The sequence below is a fragment of the Rattus norvegicus genome, chromosome 8 (assembly GCF_021556685.1).
Source record: "Rattus norvegicus strain SHRSP/BbbUtx chromosome 8, alternate assembly SHRSP_T2T, whole genome shotgun sequence".
In the NCBI taxonomy this organism is placed as follows: domain Eukaryota; kingdom Metazoa; phylum Chordata; class Mammalia; order Rodentia; family Muridae; genus Rattus; species Rattus norvegicus.
The window spans coordinates 106,669,074-106,694,251 of NC_141541.1; the positions used below are offsets into that span (position 1 = coordinate 106,669,074).

A 25,178-nucleotide genomic window follows, 5' to 3' on the forward strand; every position below is an offset into this window, starting at 1 on the left:
TTTTCCCTTCTAATGAGAACTAACAAATCCCAGTCTGCAGGCAGCTTAAACTGGCAAAGAAATCGTCAGCTACGAAATTAACAGAAATGAACATCCTTAGAGCCCATTAAGGCCCTGGAGCTTCCCAGTTGGAAATCGGACTATGACGGGGAACAGGAATTAGCCGATGTGTGTGTTGACATCTCTATGGTGAAAGGGGAGTCTCTACCTCCTGAAGAGTTTCCTTGCCTTTTTCTGTTGGCTTTATGGATCTGAACAGCACAGCAAACAACCCAAGAGTACAGAGCTTTGCCAAGGACCAGGATGCTGTGCTTAGACTTAGAGGCTGACCAGGGCTGGAGTGGCATGAATAGCTCAGATTTATAAAGGGGCAGGAAGATCTACTCCACCACAGTCACCTTGGCTGTGTCTGTTGCAGACAGAAAATGAGGCAGGGTGTCCTGGGAAACCCAGTCCCTGATGGAGGGAGAGAATGAACAAGAGAAGAGAATAATGGCCTGAGGAAAATGCAGATGTCGAAGACAAAGGGGGACTACAGAGGTACCCTCTTTTCTATGGCATCATTTGTGGAACCTGGGGATATAATTGGATGGCTTGTGTATTATTTTATAAGACTATCTATTTGCTCCGAAATTCTAGTGCAGTCTTGGCTATCTATACTTTCCCCTTCTTGAGGATTGAGTTCCCAGTGGAATTTCTGTGGTGGGGCTGTTTCATTATTTACCCAGTGCCCTATAATAACAAATGGCCGAATCTCTTTATTCCATTGAAGGATTTTATACCCCTGCTGAGTGCTGGCAAAGGAAAGCGGTTCTCTCAAAGCCCTGGCCTGCTGTGTTCAGGTTACTTGAGTGCAGGCCTAGCGATCAGCACACACCCCCAGGCCAGGGCTGAGGAAGGTTGTAGTTCTCAGGTGACCGGGACCTTGGGACTGAAGCAAAACTGAGCCAAGATCAGAACCATTTGGCCTGATGATTCCTTTTCTACAATTTTCCTAAAATACCCTCAAATGCAACACCCTGAAGGCCTCTTGAAGAACAGGAAGTACCTATTTTTTATTCTTTGGCTTTACTAACTTTTTCAAAATCCCAATATCCCCATATCCTCAGTCATAGCAATAGCTTAAGGTGGGTGTGATGGTACCTGTGTGTAATAATGGCAATTGAAAACCTTAGGCGGAAGGGTCACCATGAATTTGAGGACATAGGCTACTGGGTGAGTTCAAGACTCACCTCTCCTCCAGCCACCCTACAGACTGATGACAATACCCATTCATTAATTATTAATTAATTAAGTTTGTATAGCACTTTCTAAAATGGACACCCTGTTGTAAGTGTATGTATCTAGTATTTAATCATGGCAGCTGTATACAGCAGCCTTCTTAGAATTATAGGTGTGGAAACTGAGGCACAGTAAGATTAAGGAACTTTCTCTAGATTATGAAGCCAGTGATAGAGCGGCTTGGTACCCGAGCCATCTGCAGTCACGGTCCGTGTGCTGACAGGCTGCCACCTCTCACGGGGAAAGAATCACACAGCATCATGGTGATCTGAAAGGCTCTCATCTTTGGTCCATAAACTCCCTTATTCAGTCTCTTGTAAGTGCAGGACACGGAGACAAGCCTTACAGAACAATGATAGATAAAGAGAGGGTATGCTCTTCCTCTCTGAGCTCCAAACAAAGGACGCCCAGCACGGGCATCTGAGGGTGCTACCAGCTATGCTTTTTGGCAGCTGGGTGAACCTGGATGTGTAACTTAGCTTGCAGAACTTCCCTTTATAAAAGGAAGATGCTGAACATGGTACCAAGGCATCCCCCTCCCTGGCATCAGGGCTCCTCTGCCAAAGGTTTGCAGTAGGTGGTCCCTGCTAGTGTGTGCTTCAGCTGGTATGACAAGGGGTCCAGATCTGAGGCAATTAGCACCTCATGGCATACATGCTGGTGTTGGGTTTCTTTAGAAGGTGTTGCAGAGTCCTTTGCAGGAAACAGGGCATTATGATTCAATCCCTAGAGTGGCACGGCATGGGGACTCTCATATAATAAAGAAGGCATACCAGGAGACACTGAAGGGGGAAGACATAGGAAAATGGAGGTGGGGTGGACATTCATAGAATGTTTTAAAAGGGTACTTAGAAACCTTTCTAGAAGATGTGATACAACTGTCCCCTCTATCTTCCTATGAGGGTAAAAAAAGGCATGTGACTTGTCACAGCTTTATAGAGTCGAATTAGAGGAATGATTTGCAAGGGGTAACAGCAAGAGAAACAAAGTAAACGACCTTTCAGCCAAAGCAGAGCGATCCAGGGGACCTGCCATTGTGCACTACAGGGCCAAATGAGAGATCACACCCGGGATCAGTGTGTCTGAGATCACGACAGATATCAGTGTTAAATGTCTAAGATCACACTGGGCATCAGTGCTAAGTGCCTGAGATCACACTGGGCATCAGTGCTAAGTGTCTGAGATCACACTGGGCATCGTGCAAGCATCCAAAACCCTATGCTTTCATGGAAGGACGCAGGGGAAAGCAGGACAGGCTCCTCAGAGGAGGACAAATTGACTGGAAGCAGCAAGTTAGAGTGGGATTTCAGTATATTTGGAGGCAAGACTGTCCTGTGATATGAGCTCTGAAAATCCAACCCCATCTATTCCAGGCCTCAGGGGCCTAACAAAATGGCACCTTTCTTCTCAAATTGTAGGATGAATTCCTTCTAGACACACCTGACCAAGCCTCTCACTATTTTCTCTGGATGCAATGGGGGAAAAGTGATTGAAAAGGCAATAGGCAGGCATGGTTTTAGGATTACTATGCCCCAAGCCTATGATTTAAGGCTTATTACAATGCGGTGGGGAAAGATTGCTGGAAAGAAACAGAAAATGGGATGAGTTAGGCACAAGGAGCAGATGGCCCATGATTCAGTCACCTCCTTCTGAGTTCTGAGTCAGAATCTGAGCTGCTGGGGTGCAACCTGGTGTCCCTCAAGAGAACTTCTGTTCTAATGAGAGTGCATAAATTTAGCCAGTTCTTATATACACTGACTCTGTGAGCCTTCGAACATGCCCACCCTCCATAGACGCAGAGGGACCCACTTCAACTTTACCTCACAAGAGCAGTTAGAGGTTAGAGACCACCAGTTCTTTGTGAGTTCTCTGGTGAGACTTTCAAAGTGCTTGACAATAGATATGCCCTTCTAGGGAGAAGGTTATTGGTCAGTCATCCTTCTATCTGATTTTCCACCCCACTGTGGTCTACTAACCATACCTGGGGAAGAGAATGGAGTACCATATAATTGCCACTGTGAGCTACACACTGACTTGGAGGGGCACTATATACCTGACCAGAACAACTTAAGGGAATGTTTGTTTTGGCTTGTGCATTGAGAGTGTATATTGGGAAAGTCAAGGCGACAGGAGTGTAAGGTCACGTCATACCTGCAGAAAGCAGAGAGAGATAAATGCTGTGTATAGCTCATTTTCTCTTTCTTCCTTAGTTTTTGGCAGGTGCATATGTGTGTGGTGTGCACGTGTGTGTATGCATGCTTGTGTATGTGCATGCCTGTGCATGTGAGGGATCGTGCATGTGGAGGCCTGAACCTGGCATTAAGTATTCCCCTGGATGGCACTCCAGCTTATGAACTGAAATAGTCTCTCACTTGAGGTGAGAACGTACCAATTTGGCTGGCCTCCATTAGCCAATTTGCTCTGGAGATCCTATGTCTGCCTCCCTAAAGATAAGGTCACAGGTAAACTGGCACAGCTGCCTGGTGTTTACATGGGTTCTGGGGATCTTCACCCCAGTCCCCATACTCACACAGCAACCATTTTACCTCTGAGCCATCTCCTCAGCTCCCTTTGCCCCATTTTTCATTCAGATGAGGTCCCCACTCCTAGGATAGTGACACTCATACCCAGGGTAGGTATTTCTTCCTCAGTGAAACATCCTCAAAGCAAAACCCAGAGTTGTGTCTGCTAGGGATTCCATATCCAGTCATGCTGAAAAAGAAGCTTCCCCATCACAGGTGCCTTATGAAGCAGAGGTTGGCCTCGCCGCATGTATAGGTCAGGAAACTGAGTGTCTCCAGACGACAAACACATCAACCGCAATCCTGCTACTAAGCTAAAGCCCTGGGCCTTGAGGCCTGTAGCCCCCAGAGCAGCTGGCTCATACTCACGACTTCCCTTGACCTGGCTTATGGATTCTGCCTCTGGCCCTGCCTTCGCTGTGCCGGCACTCATTCCATCCCTCGTTCGTGGTGAATGGCTCTGTCTCTCCCGGGTCATCTGGGAGAACTGCTGCCCAGATTCTTCTAAACCCCTCCTTGGTCTAGTCAGTACTCCTAAGAGCTTCATCAGGACGACATTTCTTCTGAAATGGCTTGCCCCACTACGTTATTCACCAGCAAGGCCCTTCAGCATGGTTGGCCAGTAATCCTTTACTTCTTTTGAGATCAGATCTGGGTCAACTTCATCCCTAAGCTCAGAACCTAGATGAGGACCTGGCTAAACTGAGACTCTAGACTTCTTTGCAGGAAATAAGGGAAGGAGGGGGGAAGGAGGATGCAAACCTGTCCCCAGACACTGGCACAGGCCTGCCTTCCCATCCTATGCCATCTGACCTTCCACTCCAACCAACACCTGCCTCCCAGAGTTGACAAAGTCGATGACATCCTCAGCCCCATATCAGGGTACAGATTCCCAGTCTAGGGCAGTAAATTGACACCACAGTCAATTTTTAGTCTTCCCAAAGGGCACAGTTTGTTAGCTTGGTGATCCACAGTGAATTTATAACCACATACCAACCGCTCCTGATCCTGCTGCCCTCACAGTGTCAGTGCCTCTGTGTGCTGAGGGATCAGAATTCTGTCAGAAACTAGTTAACAAGGAGATTGTTGCTCAAGCCTCAACGCTGGCTGCCGAAGCCTTGTGCAAACATTTCCTCATGAAAACTCTTCTCTTGGTCCTGGGATAGAGCAGTGTGGACAGTGTAGGGAGGGTTTCCTCACTCCCAACTAGCAAGGACTGTGACCATCGTCCCCAAAGGGGCATGGAAATAGATGACACTGTGGCAGGGCCTACTCTGGATCTAGGGTTTCCTGGATTATAAAGTCTTTTGGGTCTGTGACCTCATGAATCTTCACAAGAGCAACATTAGGGACAATTTTGCCAAATTCACTCCCTTTCTGGATGTTTAGAAGATGCCAAATGGGGCAGCAGGATGGCTAAGTGAGTAGGCTGGCAACCTGAGTTGGACACCTGAGACTCTCATGGTAACAGGATAAAACCAAGGTCTCTGAGTTTTTCTCTTACACACACACACACACACACACACACACACACACACACACACAGTCGGGCACTGCGCACACTGCCTTTAAAATGTTATCTCTTTTATGGACATAGCATTTTCAAGACAGTTGTATTTTGTTTTATAGCTGGTACTCTGGAGACGCTAAGTTCTTTGAAGTCATGCGGCTAGAAGGTAAGTCTCAGGCTTAAAGGCAGGTCTGCCTGACAATCCGACGATAAGGGCCCTGGGCTTGACCCCTTTGACAAACTATGTGTCCATTTCACAGAGGAGAAGTGAGTGCCTTTCAGTCAGACTGAGATTTGAGCAGATATGCAGAGATACACATGGGAGCTAGGATCAGATGTCTGAAACTGAAAGTTATGCTCAGCCACTGGCAAGGACTCCTGTCCCTGGGCAAGCTGCTATAAGAGAGGGACAATAGTCCATGCAACATTATTTACTGCAGAACCTTTGAAGAGACCTGTTCTGAGAAAAATCAAAAGGTTCTCCCTTTGACGGTCTGCCAGGCTTCTGGAATCCAAAAGTCCCCTCGAGCCAGTGAGCCCCTGTCAGCTCACATTCTCTCCTTAAACTTGCTCGCCCAATGGTCATAGAAGAAATAAACAATGCTGTTGAGCCTGGCCATGCTACAGTCACTGAGCTGGGGTATTTTCGTGTACTGGAGAGCAGCATACAAGACGGGAATACTTCTGCACAGACAAGGAAAAGTAAGGCAGAGAGAGGTGAGGAGCTAGTCTTCAGTCTTATCTGGACAGAGCCCACCCTCTTGGCTGCCCACTTTGGCTGCAGTTTGCCACATCAAATGTCAGTCATCCCTCCCCCGCCCCCCACCCCACAAACTCGCCTGTTCCTTGCTCAAGGTGCCTGCCCTTCATTAACAAAAAAATAAAAAAATAAAAATAAATAAATAAATAAATAAAAATAAAACCTTCCCTGGCCAAGTTTGGCTAAATTCTAAGCAGCAGGGCTCCAGTAAGTTAAGAACTTAAATACTTGCCCTTTTCTTTTTATATTTCAAGATAAATGCATTCCGTGTGTGTGTGTGTGTGTGTGTGTGTGTGTGTGTGTGTGTGTGTGTAAGAGAGAGAGAGGGCCTTTTCCTTCTGTTTACAAATAGTATTATTTGGCCCTCTTGTACCAAAGGGAATTTACTTAGATGTTAAAGAAAGAAAGAGAGAGAGAGAGAGAGAGAGAGAGAGAGAGAGAGAGAGAAGGCAAAAGAGGAAAAGAAAAGAAGGAATTACAGTGAACAAAAGACCTGGGGGACATAATTACAGAGACTCTGCAGGTTCTGCATTACCTGGGAAATTGCAGCCATTTCATCGTGGGAGCAAAGCTATTTTCTTTTATTTTAAAGTGGATCCTTCACCTTCCAAAGGGCTAATTATGGCGCTGCCTACATGTTGTGCTCATAGGCTCCAATTTCATCTTTTCATTAACCACGCCGGCAAATAGCAAAATTGTACCTGCGTTCTGGAAGCGTCTTCCGGCCAGGCAGAGAGCGTGGCAATCTCTCACCTGTGACTCAGTCCCTGTTTTCCATAATTGGGCTCCCCAAAGACCTTGTCAGTGGCCCCTCCTCCAGCTCAGCCAAGAGAAATTCATAAACCAAAGTAGGTGGGCGGCAGGAGCCAGAGGAGGTACAGGGAGGGCAAGGTGATGCTTTTTAAGCCCTAAATGATAAAATAATGTTCGTGGGGAGCTTCTAATGATGTAGGAGAATCTCCGAAATGCAATGAGTTAGGAGAAAAAAACAGATTACACGGTATATGAACAGTATGGTTTCAACCGTGTTAAAGACATAGACACGTCATCCGTATTGTTATAATACCTTGTGTTTACTACAGAATTCTTCACTGTCCTAAACTAACTCTAGTCCCACTCACACCAGAAAGAAGGCATCCAAAGCCTCTTCCAAGAGATTTCAAGGACACCATCAGAAAAGAGAATTCCATTTTTCTAGTAGCCACCTCTGACTTCATCTTCTGAAACCTCAAGTTGTCCAGGATACTAATCCTCATTAAGAGAACTCACCCGGGGTCCTGCTCCTCTTCCTAAACACTTCATTCCCTTCAGGGTAAGCATCTCTCTTCTGCATTCCCTAGGACACCCTCCACATCAAGTCGCTCGGTGGAATGAGTTTTAGAAAAAGGTTTTCAACTAGCAATGGCTAGGGCTGTAACCTGGATAGAAGTAAAACACTTTTCTGTGCTCTGATAAAACGCTATGGCTAAAAGCAATTTGTGGAGAAAAAGGTTTTATTTCATTTTATAGTTTGTTATCTATCATCCAGGGAAATTGGGGTAGGAATTCAAAGCAGGAACTGATGCAGAGGCCATGGAAGAGTGTTGTTTCCTGGCTTGCTCCTCCTGTCTTGCTCAGCCTGCTTTCTTACTGTATTCAAGACCAGAAGCACATGGGTAACACCACCAACAATGAGCTGGGCCCTCCCACATTGATCATCAATCAAGAAAATGTAGCACAAAACAATTTGGCTGGGGGAGGGGAAGGGAGGCTCTCAACTGAGGTTCTGTCTTCTGAAATGAGTCTAGCTTGTATCAAGTTGATGTAAAAGTATCCAGCATAGTCCCCTGTCACAATGTGTCCTTATCTGCCAGGCTCCCCCACCCCCTTTCTCTGCATTCCTCACATCCTCCCAGCATACCTCTCTCTGTCTTGGGGGATCATTTAGGCATACCAACATCCTCAAACCCACCTCTCCCAGTTTCCAGAGCCTCGGTTATGGAATATCTCGGCTTTCAATAAAGGACTGAAAACCGTATTTGATTAATATGCACAGAACTCAGAAAATTCTTTTATCCAATGCTTTCCATGCAGACTAGTCAAGGAGAACAAGAGAAGGGAGCTAATGAGCCCATTAAGGTGTCTTCCCAAACAAATGCTTTCCCTGTCCTTCCACCCCAAAACAGAAGCAGCTGCAGTTTTAAAAATAGCATGCTTTCATCTTTTTGAAGGAAATATGCCAAGTTTTTAACACCAGCTATCTTTAGGTGACAAGGAACAGTTTAACATTATTTATTTCTTCCTATTTTTCTGAATTTTCCAAATTGTCTTCAGCTAGCATGAACTGATTTATCATAATAAAATCTCCAACGTACTATGCACCTAGCCAATATCTGTTTTAATCTTCACAACTGCCCCAGTAATGAGATATTTATATTCTCGTTTAGAGGTTCAGAAAGGTTGGGCAACTTGTTCAAGGTCATATGAGCAGGAGTAGGTCACAGTAGACCTTTGGCCTCTGGGCCACTAAATCATAGTATATGTTCAGAGACCACTGTCTTATTCCCCTGCAGAAAGCATCCTCACACAGGCCTCACGAGATCGCCTGACTCTCCCTTGAAAGTGTGAGCAACTCTATACACTATTGACTCACAAGATGGCCCCCTCTAGGGACAATTCCATGACTTCCATGTTCTTATCTCATCCAAAGCACACTCGGCCCTGTGACTTGGGTGGATGGGTGGGTTGAGTGACTTTAATGGCCCAGGGGTTATAGTGAAGGGGTCGAGAGAGCTTCAACTCCGGATGACTCGGGAGCTGGCTACCTCTCACACCCAACCTGGTACCATAAAGCCAGCTTCCATAACTTCAACCTCAGTAAGAATTTATTACACTTTGACTTTATAAGCCCTCCCCACCCTCAGGACCCTCCAGCCCCAGTATATAGAAGAAGCATCCTGTAACAACATCCTTGCTATTGCCAATGATACACAGCCACACAAACCCTGGCCACCTCCCCCATAAAGGGAACCAGTTCTCCAAACTGTTCCAGATGTGGCCATTGCCCCTGTGCTCACTGAGTAAGATCCTGCCCGGCACTCACCTGTCTCCAGCTAAGCTTTTCTCCCTTCAGTCCAGTTCAATGGACTGGCTACCCTGAGGGGGAATTGGAAACAGGACTATGGTGGGGGGCTGGGTACCTTGGCCTGTGAGCCCTATACACAGCAATGGACTTGATTAACAAAACACAGTGGAATGACGCTTCTATGCCCAAGTGTGTGGAGCTGGGTGGGGCAGCTTATGCTTCTCCACACATCTCTTCTGCATCTACAAAGCAGTGTTCCCGAGGACAGTGTGTAAACAAGGTACAGGCGACTGGTGTTTCTCACACATCCTCCTCTTAGAAGGAAAAAGCGGGGGCCACCCTCACCAAACCATTAGAGTGAAATCCCACTTTATGCAGAGATCTGAAAACGATCTCGGGACAGCTATCTTATCCGCAATATGCTGGCCCAGTGGCTTCCCGCCTGCCAGAGTCTCCCCACCACAGGCTTTGGAAATGCCCAAGGAAACGCAGGCCAATTAGTGCATGGCTCTGAGTCATTCCCTGGACTATGAGGAAGGAGTGCTTGGCCTCTCTCCTCCTCTCTAGGGGTTCGAGCTTCCACCAGCTGTGGCCAAAACTGGAAACCGCAGCCTCAGATGCCAACCGGGCACAGTGTGAGGCAATAAAGACCAACAGAAGGGAAGCTCCAGGTAGCTCAGTCAATTACCACCTTCCTGCCTGAGACCAAGGAAGCCACATGGCCCTCCCAAGCAATCTGTGCTCTCGGTGCCATTAGCAACACTGCCTTCTAGAGAGAAATGCGGGCTTAAGCCGGGAGCTGCATGCTCAGACTGAACCCAAGAGCCCCCTGCACTCAGAAATAGGCAGGAGAGAAAGCAGACTGTTCTGCAGCCAAAGGAGGCAGCAACTGATTCTGCAAAGCATCCCAGCACGGGGGTGGGGGTAAGGGGGTGGGGGTCAGTCTCACCTCATCTGCAGAGACTGGGTGGTGTGGTTCGGATGCCGAAGGGTCTTTATTTGCTTTGCTCTTTTCTCTTCTTCCTGCCTTTCATCTGGGCCACCACTCCTTGCCTCATTTACTCTGGCAATATGTTCATCTCCTGGCTTATGCATCCAGCAGGAGGTCTGAGCACTCCAACCTGTGCGTCCCAGGAAGATGGAGGGAGGAGTTCAGGAAGAGGATGGAGCTAGGGTACCCAGCTGAGCCTCCTGCTAGGTATAGGATGGATTTGGAAGTGGGTAAAACATTTTTCCACTACAGATATAACTCCAACCTATCCCCATTTTTGCCAGAAACTTTGGCTTAGTCGTCCTGTATAGGTAATGCTCCTGTGAACACATTCGTTTGGGTAGGAGGCATAGCCTATAGGGCCAAGCAGTGCTCAGTCCTCCCTTCAGAAAGGGTTGGGTTTGAGAAATGAGTGGTCTCCAGCTGTGTATGTCTTCTGGCCTGCCTTGCTCTAAATCAAGGCAATTATGTTAATGGACAGCTAATGATCAAGCATAGGTGAGATCCTGGGGGTGTGGCCACTGCTACCCAAGCAGAACTTCTCTTGGGGGCAGCATCCAGGGCTGAGTTCCCCCTTTCCTAACCCTGATTTCTGTTTTTTGTTTTGTTTTTTTTTTTTTTTGCCTTCTGAATGCTTCATCCCTTGTAGACCTTTTGAACCTTTGTGTCCACCTTACCATCTGCCTCCTGGAGAACCAAGTCAGCCCAGGAGGGAGGTATAGAGGAAAGAAAGACCGGGTAGGCTCTCTTCTGCTGAGAGCTATTTAGTTTGAGAGTGGGTGCTGTTGCTTGTCCTAGAGCAGTTTGTTGGTCAGAGATACGCCTTCCCTGAAGGGTTCTGCCATCTTCTTACAAGTCCTACCTGAAGCAGGGCATTACTAAGTACTCTGGGCTAGTAGGAAAGATCAGGACAGGTCTTGTGGCCCTTCAAGATCTGGATAGACTGGGCAGGACCATTCTGCTGACTGTGAGAATGAGTGTCAATATGCAAATGGTTCCTGAGTGGTCCAGGTCCTAAAGAATCACTGGCTCTTAGGGCCTTGCTGTGACAGTTCAATTTCCAAAAAGGGGTACAATATTTTGCCAGGTAAGGTTTTTGCGGTGCCATGATGGACATCCCTGATGTTCTAGAGAGTCCAGAGGATGATCTACAATTGGCATACTTCTCATTTTGAAGAGCGAGATTATTAACAACATAGCAAACAAAAGTAAAGACATAGATAGTAGGAGGTACATAGAAAACTATCATCAGATGGGGACTTGCAAGCATCCAGCAGAAAAGCCCAATTAAGGCAGCCAAGCTAGAGGTCCCAATCAAGGGAGAAGAATAGAATGTCTCCTCTGGTGAGGCTTTCATGTAAAATGACAGTTAGCAACCCAAAGAGAGAGAGAGAGTGTAGTCAAATTGGGTGGTCACAGTATCCAACAGAAACTGACTGGGAGAGTTGAAGTCAACTGGAGTTCTCACTTAAGCTTTCTCTTGTAGATGAGCTTCCCATGACTGAACTCTCAGCTTCTCTTTCCCACTGGAGGCTCTTTTACATCATGGGATAAATAATTGTAACCTCTGTGGTTTGCCTTCTAGCTGTGCTTCCAGCCTTTGATGCTTTCACCCTTGGATGGTGTTCTTGTTCTGTTCCTTCCTTGTCAGAGTGAGGGGTCCCAAGCTCATGCTCAGACAGGGGGCTTGGGAGGATACTTTGAGGCAAACATACTTGGATCTGAACTAGGGTGAAGTAGAGGTCTGTTTCACAGCCAACCTCTCAGTGAGTTCAAACAACATAGGATAATTTACACTACACCTGGCAAGACAAAAACATCTCGTGACACAAAAAGAAAGGTGAGGGAATGCAAGGCCACAGCCAAAGGAAGGGTTGCCACCTATGAAGTCAGGGACCACCGTCATCTGGTGTGGAGCACAGGTCCAGGGAAAGGAGGACAAGGATGTGCTGGGAGGAACTGACAGTCGGGCCTGCAGTTCTGGGTGCAGGCAAGGACAGAAGCTGGATGCTGGGGGCTGAGGATTAAATGGAAGAGAGAAGATGTGGGCTGAGCCCTCCTTTGAAAAGCATGGCAGAGGAGGTGAGGATGTGTTTAAAGAGGTCTCTGGTAAAGAGAGGATTTTTTCCCCTAAGATAGGAAAGAATCGAGCTTCTTTATGAGCTAAGAGGAGAGGACAGGAGAGATGAAGATAGATCAGAGAATGGTCACAGTAGACAAAGGACATGGACAAGAGGGAGGGCAAGATAGCCTGGGCCCGTGATGTCCTTTGAACCTGGTCATTGCCATCCTGATATATTCATAGCTGCTGAGGATGAAGTGTAGGGCTATGGAGATGACTCAGCAGATTAGCACACCTGCTGCTCTCCCTGTGTGATTCTGAGCCCCTACATGAGGTGGCTCACAACCACCTCAAGAGGGTTCAACACCTCCTTCTTAGTTCCAAAGACGCTCACCCTCTTCTGAGATTCTGAGATATATGATAAATTTCTTGCTTTCTAGTTTCTTTGACCTTAACCTCTGTGATGGCTAATTTTTGCATGTCAACTTTACTTGAACAAATAATAGCTAGAGAGTAGGAAAGATATGGTTTCTTGGTGAAATGAGGATGAGGGTGCTCTCAGAGGAGACTGTCGTTTCAATCCTGGATCTTTCCTTCCTTCCCACTCCCTCCCTCATTGCCTCTTTCCTTCCTTGAGTTGAGCTGGGACATCTAATATATTCTTCTCCTCCTTTCAGACTCTGAAGCTCTTATCCTAGTATTCTTGCTGCCCAGCCCCCACCCACTCTCTACCCCCCAACCTGTCCCTTCCATCCTCTCTGGATCTCAGGCTTTCAAACTCAGACTAAATTCCACCAGTTTTCCTGTCTCTCCAACTAGCAGAAGATGACAGATTGTAGGACTTTACAGCTTCCATAGTCATAGAAGCCAATTCCCATAATAGATCCTCTTTTCTATAGCTCCATAAATCCTACTGGGTCTGATCCACTAGCAAACATTGTATAATACAACCTCAAATTGACCTTAAAGTCAAGAATTGTGTCTTTGTAAGTAGAAAGAATGATGCTGCATGGAAGATCAAAAGACCTGAATTTTAGAATCCATTTATACTATGGGCTCAGTCTAGACTGTGTGTTTGTTAGTTCAATGACTTGGTCAAGGCAAAGTTCAGTCTTCCTGTAGGAAGTAACGAAGCAGGACGCTCAGCATTGATGCCGCAGCTATGGTGTATTTAACCCAACTTCATTCGCCACCTCCTCCATTCTCAGCAGAGAGCTCTAGATGTTCTGTTTATCAGCACCCAGATTTAAGATGGATGCCTGGCTTCCAAGATCATACCCACATTCTCTCGCCTACTGAAGAAGACATCGAGTTATTCATCCTGTATTTGGAAAGCAAAGCCTTCCTAATTGACCCAAGCCAAGTCCAGTTTGCATCTCCTGGCCACTTTCAGCTGCACAAGGAGCTGCCACTCTGTAAACTAGCATCTGGCTTCTCTAGTCTCTGCCCTTCCTCTAACAGCATCCTGGGCTTCCACCTGGACTATGCCCTGGCCACAACGAATCTCAGAAGGAGAATAAATTAGACGTCTTGCTCTCAGCACCCAAAGCCAAATGCCTTCCACGGACCGTGCAGTGGAGTGAAGTGTGTCTTCATACCAGCCAATCAGAGGGCCTCTCTCAGGATTTGCCCCAGCGTGTGAGTGCGACAAGGCCAGAAGAAGCATCTGGAGCTTAATCATCTATCTTTGCAGTGCATTCCAATTAGGCCATTTCTACTTAGGGCTCGGTTTTAAAGGTTCACATTCTAGCTTTCTGGAGCTGCCTTCTTCCTACCTCCTTTTTAGCCCAGATTGCCGGTCCCCCTATAAGTTTTGAAGGGCCATTCATACCAATAAGGCCCCTGCTACCCATTGAGAAGAGACTATTTCTGCTGTTTATAACACACAAACAAAAATCTGAGTGACACATGAATGCCCTTACTGGCCGGCTGTGTGTGACCTTGAGAAAAATCACCTTCTTTCATAGGGCACTAATGTTCATCTCCAAATGTTGGGTTGGTCCCAAAGTATCTACTTCTCTCCATGTTAACTGAGGTTTTGATCACTTACAGGTGACCGACTGTTTTGGTGCCAAGGAGGTCCAAATGAACATCCAAGCTTAATTGCAGGTTTCAACCAGGGCTGCATTAGGACATTTCAGGAATAGGGGGCTATGACTACAGTGATTCGTTAGGACAGCCAAGCCCGGGCAGACCTTCTTGGTTATGGGTTGTGTCCACGGTTTCCAGGAGCAAACAGGCACTAGTTGGTATCTTCCTGCCTTAATTTGCAACCCTCTCCTTTTGGCTGCGTTTGATTGTAAGCATCGGAATTAGACCCAGGAGACATGTCTGAGGAAGCTTCTGCCGTCCAAGGGAGGGGCCCCTCCTCCTCAGCTGATTTGCATCTGCCTTACCAAAAAGCTCAGAGTGCGGGGGAGAGACACGTTTGTAAACTCAGAGTCTGCACCTTCAAGGAAAAAATTATTTGTTCGAACAGCAAAGTGGCCTCAGTCTGGCCTTATGTTCTAGAAACAGCTCATTGCTTAGCTGCATTTAATAATCCATGAAACGTTTCTATTAGCTTTGGTGTGAATTGTACGATTGCGGGAGTTAAAACAAAGTGAGGGGCAGGAATACGAAACATGCAAAAAAAAAATGAAAAGACGTGATCTCTTCAATATTTGATCAAGGTCTCTAATTTCAGGTAACCAGTTACCATCATAGGCTCTCCAACACCAACACCAACAGAACACTGTGCTGAATTATTCAATTATTCACGTGACCAGGGGAACCTGTTTTTTTTTCTTTTTCTTTCCTTCTTCTTTTTTTTTTTTTTTTACTACTTTTAAATGAGTATGCAGCCTTTCAAGCTAACCTTTACTTAAATATTTAACACAGACACTGGGGTCAAATATAAAATAGGAAAAATTCTCCCTCAAAAACTCAAGCTGTAATTATGAATCGGATTATGGAATTCAGCTCAGCCTCTTCGTCTTCCTTTCCTGGGCTCCAACACTTGCTTCTAGTGCAGGAAGAGCCTGTTCTCTGCCAGTTGGAAGTCTGAATTTTCGAATGACTTTCAGATTTGTGTCTATCTACAATATTCTTGTCATTCACACCATTCAAGTACGGAGTGGTTCCTTATGGACAGCCTGGCTGACTGGAAAGCTACTGAGTTGAGCAGGTGGCCTTGAGAGTGGGGAGAGGAGGAGGAGGAGGAGGAAGAGGAGGAGGAGGAGGAAGAGGAGGAAGATGAGGAGGAAGAAGAGGGACATACCCATGGGTAGGTAAGAAGTGCTGTGCAGGCTCCGGTGCAGACAGCCAGTGTGTCTGTATTAGTTTCCCTTCTCCTTGCTGCAACTACACACTGGACCCAAACAATTGAAGGGAGAAAGGATCTACTCTGGCTTGTGGTTCAGAGGGATGAGGACATTGTGTGCACACTGGGGAAAGCATGGTGGCCGAAGCAGGTGGTGGTGGGGGCTTATGTGGTGTGACTTGTTATTGTTTGCCAGATCAAGAAAGCAGGGAGGATCAGAAGACAGGTGCTCTAACAGTCAATGGCTGCCCCTTGTGGTGTGGCCTATGGCATCCAGCTAAGCACTGTGTTCCAAAGTTTCCACAGCTGAATAAATCTGCACAAAGTAGGGATCAAGTGCCCCAAACACTAGCACTTGGAGGACATTTTGCATGAAAACTACAATAGTGTCCCTAGAAAGAACATCAAAACCTAAGCAGATTAGGAAGGGCCAATCAATGTGCATGGTGTAATTTATGAATGTCTTAGGGGCATTTTTATGCCTATGCAGACCACGAGAGAGACTTAGGAGTTTTAGCCTAATTGTGATGTAAGCCAGTAGGGCTTCTGTATGGTGTGGATTGATTCAGAGTTTAAAGGGCTCATCGTTCTTGCTCAACATAGAGGCTTTCTAGTGGAGGCCTGCTTCAGTGGCCATAAAAGACTTGCCATGAATGCTGTCTGGTCTTTGGTTGTAAGAGAGCACCCACCTTCTAAAGCACTTGCAGTGTTTGAAAGGCCCGCCATCTTTGGTCCTTTTAAAAGTCCACCAGTCCCTTTTCACACGTCCTGTTTTTTATTCAACCAAAGCTTGCTGTTTCTGGATGAAAACTTAGAAGTCAAGGTAAGAAAGAACGCCTCACTAAATGCAGAGGTTGGCCAGTCAATGGTCCCATACATAGTTCTTCTGAGGACCAGTTCTTCAGAAGGTCCTCAGAACACAGCCTAAGGCGAGCACGTGCTCTCAGCCAGCTATACACTGATAGCTGTCCACAGTGCTGCAGAAGAGGAGGACGTCCTCAGAACATGTTAGCTGACAGAAGACGGGAGCAGAGAGCACTGTTACACATCTGCTGATCTCGTGTGGGTAATCGTAATTTTATGCCTAGAAATGATTTCTGAATTGTTCAAAAAGCACAAGCTAATTTGTCAGCTCCGTTTTATTCCTTGGGGACCCGCTTCCTGCAGATTTCCTTTGGGTGGGATAATCCCAAGCCACGTTCTTGTTCTCTGGATTATTCCTTCAAGGTGTTGCTGTTTCTCATCACCTGTTACACGGGAGCGCTGGCTTTGCAACGCCTTCTCATTGTGCACTTTCCCTGCCCTCTGATCCATTCTCCTTCCCTGTAATCTCATACCTCGTGCATAAACTTTCACTCAACTGCTGGTACCGTAGTCTACTTAGGAGAGACTCAGCAACATATTCTCCATCAAATCCTTGTCCCTTCTGGGATGGCATCTCTAGATGTCTTCCTTTACTGAACAGGGTCATAGAGAAATTAAACTTACCCATAGGCTCCCATTACACTTATGATGGAGTAGGCAGCTGTGGCCGGGATCCAGGTTTTCCCCTTCAGAATAAAAGGAGCTAGGCTTCTGTCCAGACTGGGTTTCTCAGGCCTGCCTCTCCCACTACGTTAGCTGTTATGTGATGTCCGTGCTGCCTGCCAAACTCGTACACTACTTCTTGCCCAGCCTTCTCTTGAGCCAGGCCTTAGTCTTCAATGATGTAGGGTAGAAGGTTTCCTCTGTGGGAGAAGCCATCGTACAGGCTCTCCTCTGGCTGGCTGTGTCTAGTCTCCGCCGTGACAGCAGTCCTGATCAAACTTTGGTTAATTTATGAAAGTAAACCAACATGTAGGAGCGTGTACTACACATACGGAAACTCCATTCTTTGTGACAACTCCCCTCTGCTGGCACCAGTAAGAAGATACCCAAAGAACACTGTACTTAGCTATGATTGAACGTCCTCAAACACAAAGGCCATGGAGTCTACCACCTCAGTGGGGAGGTATCCTTTCCCTGCATACTTAGAGGGGCTACCCACTACTTAGTGTGCCCACGTACTGATTAATGACAACGACAAGGGTGTGGCCTTTCCTAAAAGCCCGGGAGCCTCCTTGGGGGACTGGGGACAGAAACAGGGTCCACAGCTGACTTCACAATGCACTTCCCACCTGGAGTTGGTTTATTGCTGTGGCTAGGAGGAGGGGGGAGGTTAAATGTTTAGCATTTACAAAGCCTTGACATCACCCTCAATTTTTTTTTCTTCCACATTCCAACTCACTCCTTTAGGAATCTTCAAGATTCCCCCTGCAAATTCCTTGTGAGTGCTGGGCAGTTACAGAAGGCTATGGGCGGCTGAGAAACTACTCTGCATTAGCGAAGCAAATTAAGGTTCTAAATTACACAAAGACCTCCGGGAGTAGGACCTGAATCTCCAAGGATTTGGTTGCAATTTCTTAGTATGAATGAATATACTCGCCAGAAAGGCCTAATTGTATTTTCTTTCTAAAATAGCCCTCATTTCCCCCTCCTCCAAACTGTGTCAGGTTCAGAACCCCATCCCCCCACAACCTTTATCCTCACCAGGGCAGAGCTGGAGAATAGAGGTGTAAATGTGTCAGAAGAGGGAAGCGAGGGCGCTGGAAGAGAGTAAATCCTCATCTAACACGGCAGGAAGTCAATAGATAAATCAAGAAATCGCTATGTAAGCTTTTTTTTTTTTAACTTTTTCCTATTTATTTATTTATTTATTTATTTATTTATTTTTTTTGCGACGAGAAGTGACCATCAAAGGAAGGGACTGAGGAAAAAGGGCTGTGGGTGGAGCAGAGCAGGAGGGGCTCGTTGCTTTCATTATAAGTAGCTATTTTATACTTTAAGAACTGCTCATATATTGCCTGATACAGTTTTTAATTCAGACTTTAAAAAGAGAGAGTGAAAATTAGATCAAAGAAACAAACGGAATACAAAACCAAAAAAAAAAAAAAAAAACCCACAAAGCAGAACGGCCAAGGATTACAACCTACGCGGGACCCGAAATGCGGGAGCGGGGGCACTGGGCGTGGTCTTAGGTCGCCGTGAGGGGCGGGACAAAGCTCGGTTCGGACACCCAGGAGCTCCGCCCACAGCGGGAAGCTGGGAGCTCAAGGTCAAGTTCACTCTGGGCTCCGCCCCCAGCCTGGGTCAAGGCTAGTTAGTGTTGGGGCGGTCTAGCCCGTGACCTGATTCTCCACTCTGGTCGAGCAGCAGATTCGCGGTCCCGGTGGACCTCCGAGCTTCTCCCGTGCCGCCGCGGAGCCCCGCGCCGCGCAGTTAAGCACAGCCAACAGCCTTGACTGCTGCCCGCGTGGGTGCCCACGAGGCCCTGAGTCCGACGTACCTCCCAGGCCCCCGTGACTCGGAGGCGGCGACTCGGGTGCGCGCGCACTCGGGCGTCAGATGGCTGCGGAGCGCAGAACCGTGCTAGCCCCACGGTCACGTTTCTGACGGACAGGATCGGGTTGACCCGGGTTCGGATCCCTCCTGCAGCACGTATACAGTCAGTTAAAAGTAAGTGTGAAACAATTACAGCGTATTGTCCGGTGTTCTCTTTCCATTGGCCTAACTGGCTTCCAGCGACTGGTCATAACGAGGAGCGTGCCACCCAGCGGAGCTCCGACTAGTGAGGAGACCTCCAGCAGAGATAAACCACACGTTAAAAGTATGACAGTTCGAGATAGTAGGAGCTGTGGAGATAATTCTTAAAATAAGTAAATAAAAGCACAGGGTGCTGGAGAAGTTTTATCAACTTCCTCGTCGGCAAAAACCTCCTAGAGCTAAAGCTGCCCTGTGAATGACCGAATTCCAAGGTGAAAAATAAGATTTGGGAAGGAGGTTCAGTAGGATGGTCCTGCAGAGAGCTGGAGCCTGCGAGTTCCTGTCCTGGTTAGTTTCCATCAACAAGTGAGAGTCACCTGGAAAGAAGGAACTTGGAGTTTTTAAATGCCCCCATCAGACTGGTGCTTCCTTTAGACTAACCTGGCTGATTATTGATGTATGTAGAAAGGGCTCAGCCCACAGTGGGCAGTTCCACCACACCCTTTCCCACGCCCCCGACCCAAATGGTGGTCCTTAGTTGTAATAGGCTGGGCAAACACTGGGGAACAAGCCAGGAAGCAGCGGTTCTCCATGGCCTCTGCTTCAGCTCCTCACTGGATTTCTGTCCTTAACAGACTGTTGGAGGCGCAAGACAAATGAAGGCTTCCTTTTGGTTAGGGCATTTACTTCAGCAGTTTCTTAAATCACTGTTCTAAGACGGGATTCTTGTGCTACTGGGAAATGGGTTTGTGGAAGGAGCTTCCAGAACTGTTTTGGACAGCCGCAGGCACAGCAGGGGTGAAGGTATCTTGCAAGGAATCTAGGCTCCTCAAGACTGAACTTAAGGTGTCTGTCTAAAGCAAGCTTGCCTCTCCTTCCTTAGTGCATTCCCCTCTGACAGATGAGTGAATTCACGATACATCCTGTTCTCTAAGTTGAGGACTGGTTCAACCATTTTTTTTAAACACTTGACATGGAGGGTTCAGAGAAGCCAGCTACAAGACTGGCTCGCCTGGAGCCTAGGCAAACCCCGAGCCTGGTGAGGAAAGCTGCCTTGCTTCCACTTACGTCAGTGGTTCTCAATGTTGCAACCCTTTAATATAATTCCTCATGTTGTGACCTCCAACCATAAAATCATTTCACTGCTGCTTCTGAACTGTAATTTTGCTACTGCTATGAATTTAATTTGAATATTTGCTGTGCAGGATATCCATGTGACCCCCCCCAAAGAGCTTGTGACCCATAGTTTGAGAACTGCTGGTCTAGGTACACATTTCCTAGCAAGCTCCACCTGATCCTGCCAGCCCCAAGAGCTTCTCCTCTTTCACAGGCAGCTCTCAGCCCTTGGTGTCACTCTCTAAAATCACCCAGAAGATCCCCTAGAGACAGCATCTCTGCTGGTCCCTTGCTGGGGACCCCTCAGAACTTGAGACTGGCACAGCTTTGAGAGAGTGCTTTAGGAAACACCTGTCAGATGCTTGGTATTTACACGTGTGTATTTATATTATTTCTCCTATATTTTTAAGGTTATAATTACATCATCTCCCCATTGCCTTCCTCAAACCCTCCCATTATCCCTTTTTGCTCTCTCAAGTTCATGCCTCTTATTAATTGTTGTTAATATTGTTGTATGTATTATCTATGAATATAATACATGTACATATTATATATTACATATATTATATATACATGTATTATATAGTATATATTTGTATCATACATAGACATACACATATACACATATGCATACATATATATTATATATCATATATATATATTTATATGTGTGTATATTAACAATTAATGAAGAAAGAGACTTGGTATATTTTCCACCTTGAATGATCCTGTTGTCTTCTGTGGTCTTGTCAACACTACTGATGTAGATTTGGGATTTGCTTTAAGAGAACAGAAAGGAAAGCCAGAGATGAGGAAACACACTTAGGGGAAGAACCCACATTGCTGGATTGTGGTCAGAAGAGTATTGTTACAGGATGTTGGAAGGAAAGGAGAAAGAGCAGCCATGGTCCAGCCCCTTTGTTCCCCCTCTCGGGCCATGGCAGTATGCTAACCAAGACGGGAAGGGAGGCTTCGATGTCGTGGCCAGAGACCCGAGACTTTCCAGCCTTGTAACTGCTCTGAAGACATCACTTATCCTCAGAGTCGTGAGGGTTGTATGGGCTTAGCAGGCTCTTAGCATATTGTTCTGCTCCAGAGAATACTGATTTCCTACCCTTTCCTTTTCCAAATAAACTAATATAATAGGGTCTGTTCTAGAGGCCACTGGGCTCTCTGTACCCGGAACACTTGGAGACATATCCATGTAGGGAGTTCCTATGCTCCTGGTGTTGCCCGTTCCCTATCTCAGCAGACACTGATGGAGTGGAGAGGGTGGGTGGGGTGGTGAGGAACTGGGCAGGGTGATTAGTGGGGGGGGGTGAGTTATCTCTGGCAAGGGTTTCCTCCCAAAAGCACCAGCCTCCAAATGAGAGGCATGTTCTGTATGATAGTGGACCACAGTCAGCCGCACCGTCAAAAGGCTGAGAAGACAGGGGCCAGAAAAAACACAGAAGAAGAAAAAACAAAATGGAGAAACTAGTCAAAAGATCTAAAATTGCCTTCAGGGCTTGTCTTTAACTCATGAGTGGATGAGTCCCCAGCAGGGGGCTACTATTGCCCTAACTGAACTCTGTTTTATCATACAGTATTGTGGTTATGATTGTCTGAGTCTGGGCTCATTCGCCAAGTAGCTTGGGAGCTGGGGAGCATTGTAACCCCTGTGCTAGGCAGCCATGCTCAAAATATACAAAGTGATGAGTGTATGAACAAGTGAAAATAAACCCAAACATTCTGAAGTGTGCTCAAGCGTGTGTGTGTGTGTGTGTGTGTGTGTGTGTGTGTGTGTGTGTGTGTATGTGTTTTATGTAGGAGTAAGAAAGCAGAGGAGAATGACTAACATGATTAAGCATTTGCAGAGGACTAAACCCTTTCATACAGAAGGCAGCCTGATGGATAACACAGCCTATGACCAATGTCTTAGCATCTGCAAAATGGGAATCATACCCAGTTCACAGCAAGATAAGTACACAGCTGAGGGGGTGGGAAAATCCTCCGTCAGTGGAAGCTATTGGAATTGTATTATGTTTATGAATCCTCCACAGATCACCACCACCACAAGGAACATGAAGGTCACAGATGTGTGACCCCAGTTTCAAATCAGCCCTTTCTGGTAGCACTTCAGACAGCGAGGCCACGTGTGTGAGGGGCTGTCAACCACATGTGTGTTCCTCTTATTACTTAAAACATTTGACTCTGGGATAGTTTTTCTTTTCTTTTCGAGATTATAATTATATCATCTCTCCCTGTTCCTCCTCTAAGCCCTCCCACTGACCCCCTCCCCTCACTCCTTTTCAAATTCATGGCTTCTTTTTTCAATAATTACTGTTACTTGCATATGCATATATATATGTACATATATATATGTATATATATGTACACACACACACACACACACACACACACACATATATAAATATAACCTGCTCAGTCTGGATAATGTTACTCGTAAAGGAAAAATAAAACCTGAAAAATCATAATTTATGTGCCTTTTGAGTGCAGGTGTTTTATCATCTAGATAAATCTTCCATGCATCTATGTTAAACCACTTCAGGCTGTCAGAGCTCTTAAATAAAGTGGTTTGTCCTGACCAGTGTCTGTCTGTGCTCGTTAATCATTGCTCCCTAGTAAAGATGGACGGATCCCATTTCACAGGGCCGGCCTCAGGCCAGCAGCTCCCACCCCATGTGTTAGAGTGGGATGGTGTTTAACTAGCTACTGTGACTGCACCTTCCCTCATACACAAGTGTCTTTCTGTTTTCTCTTTGGTGCCAGGGATTAAATCCATGACCTCATGGGCTCTTCTGCCGAGCTGCATCCCCAGCCTTAGAGTAGCCAGGCATTCCATGGCCAGTGTGGATGTGGCAACACACTGTGAGGAAACCTGAGGTGTTGGGCTTGAGGGTAAATGTGCCTGGCTTGAACACACCTTCTGGAAGTCACAGTTGTCTGGTCTTGCCACCTAGGGGTACCATCTCTGTGCCTGGCCTCTTGCCCAGGGAAGCCCACTCTTCCTGCTCCCTGCCTCGGGCCACAGCTACCCCTGAAATCTTGATTCATGGGAGCCGTAGAGGCTCAGCTGTGGCAAATGAGCCCTTCTTTGTAGTGGTGGGACATCTAGGTCCCCATGTCAATTCTGCTGGCTGGGGCTCTTCCACAGCTGTGGGGCCAAATGTTCCTGGGTCCCAGCCCTGCACCCGGCCATTGCCCAACCCCTTCTAGCCTTTCCTTACATAGATACCTCAGCCAGTGTCTTAGGGATTTGACTGGGGACTCAGAAATGGCAGTCGACCCCCATGAAGCCTGTACACTGGAGGCAGGGTTAGTAAAGATAGATGTTGAGCTCATGAGCAGACACACAGCAGCAGATCACCAAGGTGGTTTTCTGCGAGGCAGGAGAAGCCAGAGGTCCCAAATAGCATGTGAAAGTGGGCCTGCAAACACATTTGACACTGCAAATACAGTTGACCCTGCAAACACAGTTGACTGAGGGCTTGTGTAGACACGTCTTTGAAGACTACCAAAGGGCATTTTTGCACAAATTCTGGTGAGCAGTGATTTGTGAACCTATTAAGAATGTACACTTAAGGGTGGGCCTCCAGCTTCCAAGTAGAAGAATAGGCCTCGTACTCACTGCTACTGTTTATATAGTTCCTGCTTGCCTGTTGTCTCCTCAGAAACCCCAGGTATCCTTACTGTCCATCTCAAGCTGAGTCAAAGCAGCAAGTGGGCACTAACTCATCTAAGGGTGTGTCTGGTGAGGTGGGTGCTGGAGCTCTCTTCCTTCTGAGAGACAGAGTACCCAGAGACCTTGTTTTCTCCTGTGCCTAGGCCTACCAGGCTAAGGGTTCACCTAGTTGTTACTATATGGTAGCCAATGGCCTGTTACCTCAGAGGAGGGAAGGACAACAGGACCTGCTGCTGACCCCCAGGGTGGGCCTTATCTATACCCCTGTGAGTTGGCTAAGCTGGTGGTGTCTGGCCTGGCCTAAGAGTAGTCACTTGTGAGCGGACACCATTCCCGCCTTCAACTGGTAAGTCGTGACCAGAATACCTCTGGAAAACATTATCTTCCAGGCCTGAATATCATTAGACTAACATAATTTGCTTGGCCAGGGATGTTGACAAGTGGAAACCTTATTTAGAGAGCTGAGTTGCCCATTTACCCAGAGCAAAGAGGCACAGGAGGGCCCTGACTCCTCCTGGTAGGGAGTGTTTAACTGCCACACAGGGCAGTGAGGAAGGGCTGGATTCCCGGGGCACAGCTTTAATAGGATTGTAATTGTGTGGCTCATGGCCATGGAGCAAAGAAATAGTTCTGGCAATCTCCCGTCCATAAAGGCTGACACACAGGAGGTATTTATGCCTCCTGAAACCGCATGTTAAGTGGTAGATATTTATGAAAGGGGTGGCGAGGAGTAAATGTGTCCATCAGTCAACCTGGAACTCTTTAGAGCTACTAAGATGCTTTTAAATTAGAGCCAATCTTCCCCCTGTCTTCCACCTCCATCAACTCCTCACCCTAACACACACACACACACACACACACACACACACACACACACACACACACACGAACCCCAACCCTGTTCTTGTAAAAAACCAAAATGCCAACACAGGGCCAAGTGCAAGGAGGGTGGAACTTTTTGCAGTAGAGAGTGACTGTGCTTGTCCCGATCTTAGTGGCCTGGAGATGGCAGGATGTGGGACAAGGCTGACAAACAGTTCAGCCTAATTGTGTCCCACCACAGCCATCAGCACCCTGCCATCTGCACCCTGCCATTGGCCAGGGAGTTTGCTCCTGAGGATGCTGTGCAAACAGCCTGCATCTGAGCTAAGGGAGGGGCAGATGGGAGAGACATCGCTGTTGTAAGAGGCAGGCCGATGACTGAGAGAAGGCTGCAGAAGGCTGCGAGTCTGATGAGCGGGTGCCCGTTAGGATCAAGTACCCCGTACCTGAACTAGTAAGCAGGAGTCTAGCTATAAATTGTATGGACTTCTCAGTGTTGATTT

At 46.9% G+C, this 25,178-nt stretch overlaps 1 protein-coding gene across 2 annotated transcripts in view; it reads left to right on the top strand.

Moving 5' to 3' along the window:
* The first annotated feature begins 18,669 nt into the window (after positions 1 to 18,669).
* Positions 18,670 to 25,178, top strand: part of Nmnat3 (nicotinamide nucleotide adenylyltransferase 3) — a 111,651-nt gene continuing 105,142 nt past the window's right edge. For both annotated transcript variants that reach the window (NM_001395701.1, NM_001395702.1), the window contains 1 exon segment: positions 18,670 to 19,025. The gene's annotated coding sequence lies outside the window, so the exon portion shown is untranslated.